The sequence below is a fragment of the Leptinotarsa decemlineata genome, unplaced genomic scaffold (genome assembly GCF_025532065.1).
Source record: "Leptinotarsa decemlineata unplaced genomic scaffold, Ldec_3_MD MMD2_tig00026307_RagTag_RagTag, whole genome shotgun sequence".
In the NCBI taxonomy this organism is placed as follows: Eukaryota; Metazoa; Arthropoda; class Insecta; order Coleoptera; family Chrysomelidae; genus Leptinotarsa; species Leptinotarsa decemlineata.
Window position 1 is genome coordinate 19,095,613 of NW_027412681.1, and position 12,349 is coordinate 19,107,961.

A 12,349-nucleotide genomic window follows, 5' to 3' on the forward strand; every position below is an offset into this window, starting at 1 on the left:
AAGTGAATAAAGTTATTTAAGTGAGTCTTTGGCCAAGCGTTTCATATCATATTTAGGTTGTTTCAAAGGTTTTGTTCGTATAAAGATCATGTGTTTTCATAGCTCCATATCGCAATAAATCCTCATTCTACTGTGCCGCGATATATACTGATCACTGGAGTTTTATGTATTTTTTATTGTTTATTGCTTATTGTTTTCTGAATTTCAGTATTTCTCCCCATTTCAACACGTTACCCTGTTAATTTTCGATAATTTTTTCTCTACGAATTCAAATTCATGGCGCTGCTATAAAAGCCTGACAAATTAACCAGGCATTTGGCAATGATAGTGTTGAAGAACGCACTGTTCAAAGTTAGTTTGCTAAATTTCGTTCCGGAGATTTTAGCCTCGAAAATGAGCCCCGAATTGGTTGACCTACAGTTATTCATAACAAGGATTCGAGGACTCTGGTGAAGACTGACCCATCACCGAAAAAAGGCCATGGTTTACTGTATGGTAATTTGAGGCAAATTTCCAAAAATGACTCTCCTTGATAGGAAGACTTAACATATTGTCTCTAGTTTGGATTCCTTGCTGTACTGGCCTGGAAGGCAATGAGGCTGCTGACTCCCTACCAGAGAAGTGTGCTGCAAGCAGCTTCATTGGACTAGAAACTGTCATTGGCATTGCTTCAGGCTTTGCCAAACAAAGATTGAACACCTAGATGACAAGAATATTCATGAACTTCTGGCAGAATTTCCCAGAATTGGCTCCCTCAAAGGCGTTTATTCACCCTTCGAAGCTTGATACCATACAGTTGTTAAATAACAGAAGGGATGAACCACGATGTCTAACAGGCCTTCTTACAAGTCACTGTCATTTGAATCATCATATGCAGAGACTGTCGGAAGACAGTGTGTTTGGAAAATGATCAAACAGCAAAGCACATACTTTGTTCCTGCCTCGCAGGGGACGAAATCAGGTTTTTCGAGTTCGGCAGAGCCTACTCTTATCATCTGACCTGTTAGACCACTCACCATACAAACTAATCGGCTTCGTTAAGAAGCTGGGTTTATTTGGTCGAATGTGATTAGGTGTGTGCTACAATGAATCCTTGCGAATTGCGGTGGTGGGTCGAATAGACCCACTCACTTTGGATCTAACCTTACCTACTGTATGGTAGTTAGCGGCTAATGTGAATAAATTTAACTTTCTGCCACTGGGTCAAACCATCACGGCAGGAAATCAATGAAATGTACCAAAAATTGCGCCAGCAGCAACCGGCACTGGTAAACACAGGAGTCTAATTTTGCACAACGACAACGCCCCTCCGCACGTTTTACAAATCATCCTCCAAAAATTGAACGAATTTAGTGTCGAAATTCTGTCTCTTTCACTATACTTTGTAGACCTCTCGCCAACCGACCACCATTTTTTCGAACACTTCGATATTTTTCTCACCGGTGAAACCTTCGCCAATCAGAATCAGCCAGGGAAGGCCTTCGTCGATTCAATCGAATTCCTATCACACGACTTTTATGCTGAAGAATACTTAGATATTACAATTTGAAATAGAATAATGAAAACGGAAAAAACTTCTAAAACAACCCAATAATATGAATAGATGAATTAAGAACTTGTTCAATAAACGTTTCTCTCACTAGAAATGTATTCTCTGCTCGATTAAAAAAATGATTCATGTAAATATGTGGATAGTGAATTTTAATATCCACGCTGCTAAAAATGTTTCAGTTGCTGTTCATTGCATAGAACAAACACATCAGAATTATCATTTTCCAAAACGAATCGAATACACCAACTAACCCTTTCCATGCACATGAAACTGAACATCACGACATCACCAAATAAGAATTAGTTGAGGAATGCCTATCATCAACCATTGAGAAGTTCTTAACATCAACTATTGTGTTTGTTATTATTTATTTATTTACAGTCTCATCGACCGCTATGGTCATTAGCGACTTGTATATGACTTGAATATGTTTCACACTTTGAAACTACCACACACTTCACATACTGGGGGTTCTTCTTCAGACAGTAGATACCCATGGGTGAGACAAGTTTGGCCTAGACGAAGACGAGATAAAATGACGTGAGTTTTTCTTCTATTGGGGGTATTTTTTCAAGGAGATACTGACTTTTTTATCTCATAAAGTTTCGCTGACGAACTAATCCATTAGGATTGCCAACTATTGATGATCGTTTGTTTGTGTAGAGATTTCAGATCCGTATGAACGGCAAGTGATACTCTATTTGTTAGAGGGTTGGTAATTGCTTCTTTAGTTAATTTGTCAGCTCTTTCATTTCCAACTATGCCAATGTGTGAAGGGACCCTCATGAACTGGATGAAAATATGTTTTTGATGTAGTGAGTAGAGAGACTGTTTTATGAGAAGCGAGATGGGATGATTGGTTTAAATTTATGTAATTGCTTCGGGAGCGATCAACGAATCTGTGACAATCAAGCATTTTGAGACGTTCTTTTCCACATTGTACTTTAATGCTCTCCAAATAGCGTATAATTCACCTGTGAATATTGTGTTTTCTTTCGATAATTCAAATGAACAGCTGAAATCAGAGCTGGTGAAAGCTGCCTCTTCTCTATCTTCCGTTTCAGATGCATCAGTGTATGAAGAAAAGGAGTATTCGTAGTGCTCCAGAAGTTGGTTAAATGTTACATTGATCATCCTGGAATTTGTAATATTTTAGTAAAATTGTAACAGTCCATGTATTCTATTTCATATGTTTTCAACTATTCTTCATGATATCCTTCGGATTTTCACTACGTGTGAGAGTAAACAGATTTTATGAGAAGGGATATTTGTCATTGTTCATCGATATCATTTCACTTGTTTAGTTTTCTCATCTTTCAAGAGTGTATAAAAGCATGTTGTCATACAGGGGTTTATTCATTCACATATTCGGTTTCGTACACCGGAGAAATCTAGTTCAACTCAACTGATAAATTAGAGATCGGTATGTGGAAAAGAGGTCGAATGAGATTTGAGGACAGCAAGAAAGGTACTATTTCGTCGATTGATCATTCTCTAACAGATGTTCTCCTCGTGATGCTTACTTGGTTACTTGAATACGTGCTGTAAAATATTACTTCAGTCCCGGTGTGGAAAGAGTGTCTTCATTACATTAATTTTTTGCAGGTCGTTAAAAATTTTACGTATCAAAGGAGTTTCGGTTCACTCATTCTCCAGTATATTCAATACACGATGAGAACAAAATGTGTTACCTACATCTCTTCGTAAAAGTGTCGATTGTTGAACAAAAATTACATATTTTTCTATTCAATAATTGCACCTTTTCTCTTATCGGAGATCTCAAAAGTGACATTCAAATCATTATCTAAGCAGATGCGCCACTGATACTCTACTCAATATTAGATGGAACTCCTCGATTTCAACAAAACTTCAACAACGGCAATCCTATATCTTTCCTTTCGACTTGTTCGAAATTAACCGGCTCTTTCATCTCTGGAGGATAAAGGGGCGGAAGGGAGTTCTATAGTGGTGGAGTGGTTGTGACGAGGCTACTTCCGGTACACTAGGATATTTCCGGAATCCAGCGATATTCATTATCCATTGACATCTGATGAGGTCGAATTGGTAGGCTATATAAATATTGCACAAAACTTTGTGTATTCGCTTCTAGAAAATGACTGAATATAGAACAGATTCGGTTGCAAAAATGTATTTCAAATTTAAAATTCACATTATAATAATAATTTCTCTTCATCAGTGAATTATAATACAATTGTGAATGAATTTCAAACATACGAAGCAGAGCAACTGCTTGTCTGTAAGTAAACAAGTGATAAGAATGAAATCTAAATAGAAACATACAATTGGGAGCAAATTAAACATTTGAATAATTGAACATTACAATACAATACATAACACATTGAAACGATTTACCCTGTCAGTGAGAGTAAATAACATTAGTGATTACTAAATATGAATGTGATACAATACATCATCATGACACAATATATATATATATATATATATATATATATATATATATATATATTGTATATGTATATATATATATATATATATATATATATATATATATATATATATATATATATATATATATTGTTGGACAACAACTGGTAACAACTGGTTACCAAAAATGAAAAACATCACATATGCACGGGGTCAACCAACAGAAGCTAACCGCACATTTGTGGTTTCATAAACACTCAATGACATCTATATATCTGTATTTATATACAGGACTTGGAAGTCAAGCAGGTGGCTATAGCTGCCTATGTGGTGATGTTAGTTGATGCCTGGGAATGCTAGGTCTTCTAGTTCAGTCTAGTTCAGTCTTTTCTGAGTAACTTTCTCTAAGATCTTAGCTAGGTTCGATATCAATGGTATCAGCCTATAATTTGGTAGGTGAGTTTTTTTTTCACTTTCATGTACTAGCCCTATTTCTAACGCTGGTGGAAATGATATCTGCTCTAGTGACGTGTTGACTATGAACCTGAATGGTTTTATAATATACTCGTATATTAATTTCAATGTTTCTGCCTTGATTTCATCGATTCCAGGAGCTTTGTTGTTTTTCAGCTGAGAGATAATATTTTATGTCTCATTTTCAGTGCCAGGTTGCATAAAAATGGAGTGAATGCATTATTATAAATGAAAGTTCGATTTTATATTCTCTTGTACATAGGAGCGAACATATTCCTTCTTAATAGGGACTTAATGAAATATGTGACAAACGGAAACCGTTATATCCGTGCCACATAGCTAGAAGCCCTGTTAACACATTCACCCCTTTGATATTTGCTTGCCTATTAATGTATTGAGATGTGAGTTTCATTTCTTCATCACGGCAACCATAAGGAGATGTTAAATGTGATGAAATGGATTAATCATTGTCTTTTACTTGTCATCATGGAACCTGAACCTGTCTTCAGTAGCTGGAGAATTTACCTCACATTTATTATTTATTAGTTATGGACAGGAGAAGCCCGGCCAGATGCGCTCGAATGAGAAGCCATAGAAATTGGTAACAGAGAGAGACAGAGAATAATGTTTTGTTGAATTTATATTGCTTAGAGTAAATATACACATCATTTCAGAAAAACTTACCTTATATAAGTTGCAAAGAAACTTTCATCATCAACCAATGTACTTTTCTTGACTGGTATATCGCGTTTGTATTATTGTTTTCATTGAAGTATCGAGGACTGAAACTGATTTGGGATCAACAAGGTCTCAACCTTCAATATGCGATTCCTAGTACTGCTGAGGACATTTCAACATTGCTGCCCTAAAATTTTTCAAACACTAACCTGCTACGCTGATATATTGAACTAAAGAAAGCAACAGTGGTGCGGTACTTTGCCATTTTCCAGCGATATGAGACTCAATACGAGACGATGAATTTTTGCTCCAAACGGCGTTGGAAACTAACTTTGAACTGTTATTATTGAAGTGTTTAGCGAAAAAACTGAATTTTTGACACGTTCGACTACTGGAAAAAATCAAATCCTAGAAGCATTGCATTATAATTCATAACCAGACAGAGCTGTTGGGATCTATCACCAATATCACTAGAGAAAAGCAGATGTATGAACACAGCTATCTTCAATAAAAAAAGTTCTAAACAAGGGCCTCAATGGTTTGTTGCACAGGTTTCAAGATAGTATAAAACATATGGTCTGCAGCTTATGGTTCGGGAGCTACAAATTATTCGACTTGAAAACCAGCCACACTGAATAATTTCTGGAACAATTATTTTCAGGAAAAATAAAAACACATCAACAATAGTATACAGGGGTACATATTTTGACATATTCATATTTGATCTAACTTTTCCTATCGCACCCCCAGAGCATGTCACCATTATGGTCTGAAGCTCATAGTTTGGAAGCTAAAAATTTTGAGTTGAAAACGAGCCACCCTGAATGAACTTCTGTACAATATGTTATCTAGATTTTATAGGTCTTTATGTGAATTATACTTCAGAATAGTCTTATTTTGCCAAGTCTCTTCATTTTGTATTTGTCTCATTCTACAATAACGATTGCCTACCAGGTGAAGTTACAATTGGTGTTTCTGTTTTTGTGAATTCTTGAGAAGCAATGGTTTATACGCTTTGAAAACGGATTGGAATAGTGAGTTTGTACTACCAGAATGGAAATAGTGCTAGAGCTGCTGCCCATGTGTTAGATGAAGATCATTCAGGAAGAAATGTGAGACACAAATAGGTTTCAGAATTAATGAACAAATTTATGGAAACTGGATCTGTTAATAATAAAAAGCATAACCGTTCAGGAGTTGTCAACGATGAAGCTATCTGTACTGCAGTTTAAGGGGATGTTGGACTAATGGAAAATTCGCATTCTCTTAATAAGTTATCCCGAAAATCAGGAATCAGTCGTACAAATGTTTTCAGAGTCCTACATAAGTAGAAATTTCATCCATGTCAGATTAGACTGGTTCATGAATTGAACGAAGATGATTTTGATAGACATATCGAGTTTTGTGAAAGTCTCAGTGAACAGATCAATTTGCATCAGAATTTCTTGTTCAAAATTTGTTTTTCAGATGAATGTACGTTTAGTTTAAATGGAGAGTTGAATCGGCAAAATTGTTGATATTAAAGTGATACGAATTCTCATTTAAACCGTCAAGTTCATACCCAACGACATCAAAAACTAAATGTTTGTGACCACATCATAGATTCATTTTCATTGATGAAAATATGACTGGTGATAAATATTTGGAAATGTTGGAGAATCGAATAATACCGTGCAACAATAAGGCAATTGGGGAGGATATAAATTTATTCGAAACGAACTATTTTGTCAGCCGGATGGTGCATCTCCCCATCAAACAGCTCCAGTGCGACAGTTTTTGAATAATCATTTTCCTGGTCGCTGGAATGACAGAAGAGGTCCCACAGAATGGCCACCAAAGTCTCTCTCCTGTAGATTTCTTTGTATGGGGTTACTTGAAGTCTGAAGTGTATGAGATGGAATCAACAACAGTAGAAGATTTGAGAGAGAATATCATGATGCATTGCAGAGAAATAACTCCCAAGATTATCAAACATGTGAGGGCGGCAATGAAAGCTCGTTTATACCACTGTATGGAAGTTGTTGAAAACATTTCTGAACATTTACTATAGACATTTTTTTTCTCATTGGCCAATCATCGGATTTTGATTCAATAATTATTAAAAAATCTCCTTTTCTGATTTGTTGCTCCCATATTTGTCTCTAGAAGTCTATGGAAGTTGTTGAAAACATTTCTGAACATTTACTATAGACATTTTTTTTCTCATTGGCCAATCATCGGATTTTGATTCAATAATTATTAAAAAATCTCTTTTTCTGATTTGTTGCTCCCATATTTGTCTCTAGAATGGATATTTCAAAATGTGGCCTCCTGTATGATTGTTGATCTGTTTTTTTTATTTCTCATGCAAATCATTTATTCAAAAGTTAGTTATTCAGGGTGGCTCGTTTTCAACTCAAATAATTTGCTCTGAAATCTGCTCTTCATGGAGCATCTGACAATGCGAAACGATATAGGGTGATCCACTTACAAAAAAGTTGGTGATTTGCTCTAGAGGTGCGATAGGAAAAGTAACATCAAATGTGAATATATCAAAATGTGTCCCCCTGTGTTTATTTTTTATTTTTCCTGAAAATCATTATAAGGGTACACTTGCGCTTCGCATATATATATCCTTGGAGTTATTTGGGATAGCAGCGAAGCGCAAGTGTACTCTTGTAACATTATATTTCCAATATTTTGACAATTGTTATTGTCATCATCAGGGAGCTGAGATGATAGACTTTGAATTAATACAGAACTTAAGTTAATAAATGAATACTTACAATGTTAGTGAGATTGGTCGCAATTGAGTTGAGTTAAAATTGAAATATGAATGTTGTAATCATGATAAAAACAAGTAACAACTGTACAAATAGAAGACATATCAATTAAATGAAAGCTACAATATATATATATATATATATATATATATATATATATATATACGTTAAATAAGGAGTAATCATGAACTTTTTTCATTTGAGAATGAACGTGGTGATCTTAGGTTAGAAACACATAACTTGTCAATTTATTAAAATTTTCAAGAAGAAGTAGACTTGGCATTTGCCGCTGGTGCAATTAATCAAAGAGTTACAGTTGTTTTCAGAAGAAAGAGTTTTGTTATATAATTTTTGTTGATGAGTTGATAAATGAATTCAAGTAATGTCAAATGAGTTGTCTCTGAAGGAATTCCAATTTTTGTCAATAAAAAGTAAATAGGAATATATTTCACCTAAATGTTGTAAGTCAGTTTTTTTATTTAGACAATTTCGTGATTGCGAAATGTAAGTCATTTCAAGGAATAATCTTTTAGAAAAATTCCTCTCTTTAGTCAAGATTTTTACTGAGTTAAAATCCATTACATGTCCATTATTATAAACATGTTCACTAAGGGCACACCTTTCTGAATGAAGTCTACAATCACTTTTGTGTGCCGATATTCTGTCTTTTAATAATTTGGCAGTCTGACCAATGTATTCAGCACTGCAACTTATACAAGGGATACTATAAACCAGTTGAGATTGAAATTTTTTTGGGATTTTATCTTTCAAGTTTGAAATGAGGGAATTAATTGTTGAAATAGGTTTGTGTGCAATTTTTATATTATCAATATTTTTGAAAATTCGTGTGAGTTTGGGTGTAATTTCACTGGTATATGGTAAGGAAGTAAAAAGATAATTATTTATCTGAATGTCATTATTATTATTATTGATATGATTGTCCTGACTTGGAGAGATTGAAGGACGAACGTTATAATCTATTTCATTTGGGGACGTGTTAAACAATATCTTGTTTAATGAGGTTTCAGGATATGAGTTTTGTAAAAAGAGGTTCAGAAGGATTTTGAAATTTTTTAAATGAAAGGACGAGTCCGAAATTCTGATAACACGTTGTTTCATTTGTTTGACCAAATTGACTTTTATTGATTGTTTATGTAGTGACCAATAGTTCATGTATTGGTTTTCTGTACCAGTCAATAAGTACGGTATTAGTGGAAGTGCGAATGAGTTTAGTGTCTAGAAATGGAACACTTTGTTCATCGTCTTCCTTTTCGATGGTAAATTTTATTTAGGGGTCATAACTATTAAATATTTCAACAATTTCTGTGACTCCTGTATAGGGAAGGGCAAGGATTATGTCATCAACATATTTTTTATGAAAAAAACATGGTAAGGAAGGACATTTAGGACATTGTCTAACAGGTCATCCATTACATTAGCTAGAATGGGGCTTATTTTGGCTCCCATTGGTGTACCAAAATTTTGTTTAAATATTTTGTTATTGAAAGAAAAATATGTATTATTGAAATGGAAGGTCAGAAGATACATGAAATCATCTTCAGGAATATTACAAAAATTACTGATACGATTCCAATTATTATGAATGGCTCTGAGGCAAATATCAAGGTAAACATTACTGAATAGTGAAACCAAATCCAAACTGGCTAACACATAATTTTCTGGAAGTTGAATTCTATTGAATTTTGAAGAGACTTCAAAAGAATCTTTAATGTAATATGGATTATCATAATCATAAGCCTTTGTCAATATATCCGTCAAAAAAGATGCCAAAGATTTTGTAGGATTATTTATAGAGGTAATGATGGAATTGGAAAAATTGGAATTGGAATTATATAACAAAACTCTTTCTTCTGAAAACAACTGTAACTCTTTGATTAATTGCACCAGCGGCAAATGCCAAGTCTACTTCTTCTTGAAAATTTTAATAAATTGACAAGTTATGTGTTTCTAACCTAAGATCACCACGTTCATTCTCAAATGAAAAAAGTTCATGATTACTCCTTATTTAACGTATATATATATATATATATATATATATATATATATATATATATATATATATATATATATATATATGTAGCTTTCATTTAATTGATATGTCTTCTATTTGTACAGTTGTTACTTGTTTTTATCATGATTACAACATTCATATTTCAATTTTAACTCAACTCAATTGCGACCAATCTCACTAACATTGTAAGTATTCATTTATTAACTTAAATTCTGTATTAATTCAAAGTCTATCATCTTAGCTCCCTGATGATGACAATAACCATTGTCGAAATATTGGAAATATAATGTTATAAGAGTACACTTGCGCTTCGCTGCTATCCCAAATAAATAACTCCAAAGATTTGTTCGTAACTAGTCAGCAAAGACTACCTCTCTCTCTCTCTCTCTCTCTCTCTCTCTCTATATATATATATATATATATATATATATATATATATATATATATATATATATATAAAAATAAATAGATAAGTACTCTTTGATCATTCCCATATTGATTTCAATTTAAGAGCCACCGGTATACAGCTGTTTCAGCCTATTGGGCATCGTCAGTACCGGGCAGGCGGTCCTCGATTGAAGACAAAATGAGAAAAAACCAAGAAAGTACTTGATAAAAATAGCTTTTTTTTTTTTTTTGTGGGTTTGTCAAACCCACAAAAAAAAATCGTTTACATGTTAACTTTTATGTCAATTCTATCTTCAATTTATTGTTTTTCACTCATTTTTACTGCCCTGAAGAAGCTTCCCATTAGAAGCGAAAGCTTGGCAAAGTAAAGCAGAGTTTGATTTTTGATTTTTTGACTGAGAGACCCTGTTAATCCATTTTACCATATATATATATATATATATATATATATATATATATATATATATATATATATATATATATATATATATATATATATATATATATATATATATATATATATATATATATATATATATATATATATATATATATATATATATATATATATATATATATATATATATATATATATATATATATATATATGCCGAAACGATGTGAAAATAATCTATATGGGGAGAAAATACACAGAACACGGAGCGAAACCCGAGAAAACAGCTCATCATATATATATATATATATATATATATATATATATATATATATATATATATATATATATATATATATATATAAATGAAACAATTAGTGGACACAATAACTCCAAAAGTGGGGCAAACTGCGGACACGTGTTTCTGGCTATTGGCCTCATCAGCGCGGTGCAGTCAAGTGTAGATATGCTTCCTATTTTCGGCAAACAAGTGTTGCCCATCTTTCCACTTGGCTGCACCGCGCTGATGAGGCCAATAGCCAGAAACACGTGTCCGCGGTTTGCCGACTATTTTGGAGTGTTGTGTCCATGAATTTTAATTTCTGATTTACAGAAAAAAGTGGTAAAAAACATAGAAAGTTTTAATATGTGTATATATATATATATATATATATATATATATATATATATATATATATATATATATATATATATATATATATATATATATATATATATATATATATGGAATTTTTAATGGTTTTCGTATCAGCTCAAGGTGTACTGTGAAAATACTGATGGGGAATGCAATGTTACTAGAGTGCAATGTTACTCAATATACAAGTCAGAAAGTGTACCTACAGAATACGATTTTGGACTATAGTAAATAACTTTCTCTGACTCCTGTAAATGAGAAACCTAACACAAAATAGATTTTCTGTGATTTAATTGGGTTTCTCGCTGCTGAATATTTAATTCAAATTGGTCTTTTCTCGAGGATGGGAGACACGGCGCACAGTCGAACAAACAGCATTTTAATTTACTGAAAATGTATTAAATGCTGGAAGTTTAATGAACCGATTCGTCTGTGACGTTTTCAGCTGTGAATTTGAATTCAGTGGAATTGCATCTATGCATGGACATTGAATACATTCGCATTCTCTAATTCAGTGTGTAACTTCGCCAAAGTTTGAAGTGGGTATGAAATATTGAGAGTTTGAAATCAAGAAAACAAGTAAATTCCAAATTTATTGACTATGACTCCAATTGCACAGAGCTCGCAAGAGTTGAATGAATTGCTCCACAGAAAAATTAATAAACTTTTCACTCAACTATGATATCGCCGCATCTGCGAATCATTTAATATTTTGGTTTGAAAAAATTCCTTAACGGAATTAGGTTTTATTATTTCGAAAAGTTGAGGTTTGAATCCCACCAACTCCATTTATTGTTTTATTTCAGACCAATTGTTCTAATTCATGACAGTTTTTTATAACATTCTATATGACAATTCAAATTTCCTTCCTAATTAATAGCAGACTACTTCACAACTTCTCTATTGTCGGTTCATTTATTCTGTCGAGAAAGTACCAAAAATCCGTCGTTTAAAATCGATACAATTATCGAACAAATAGTTTCTCTTA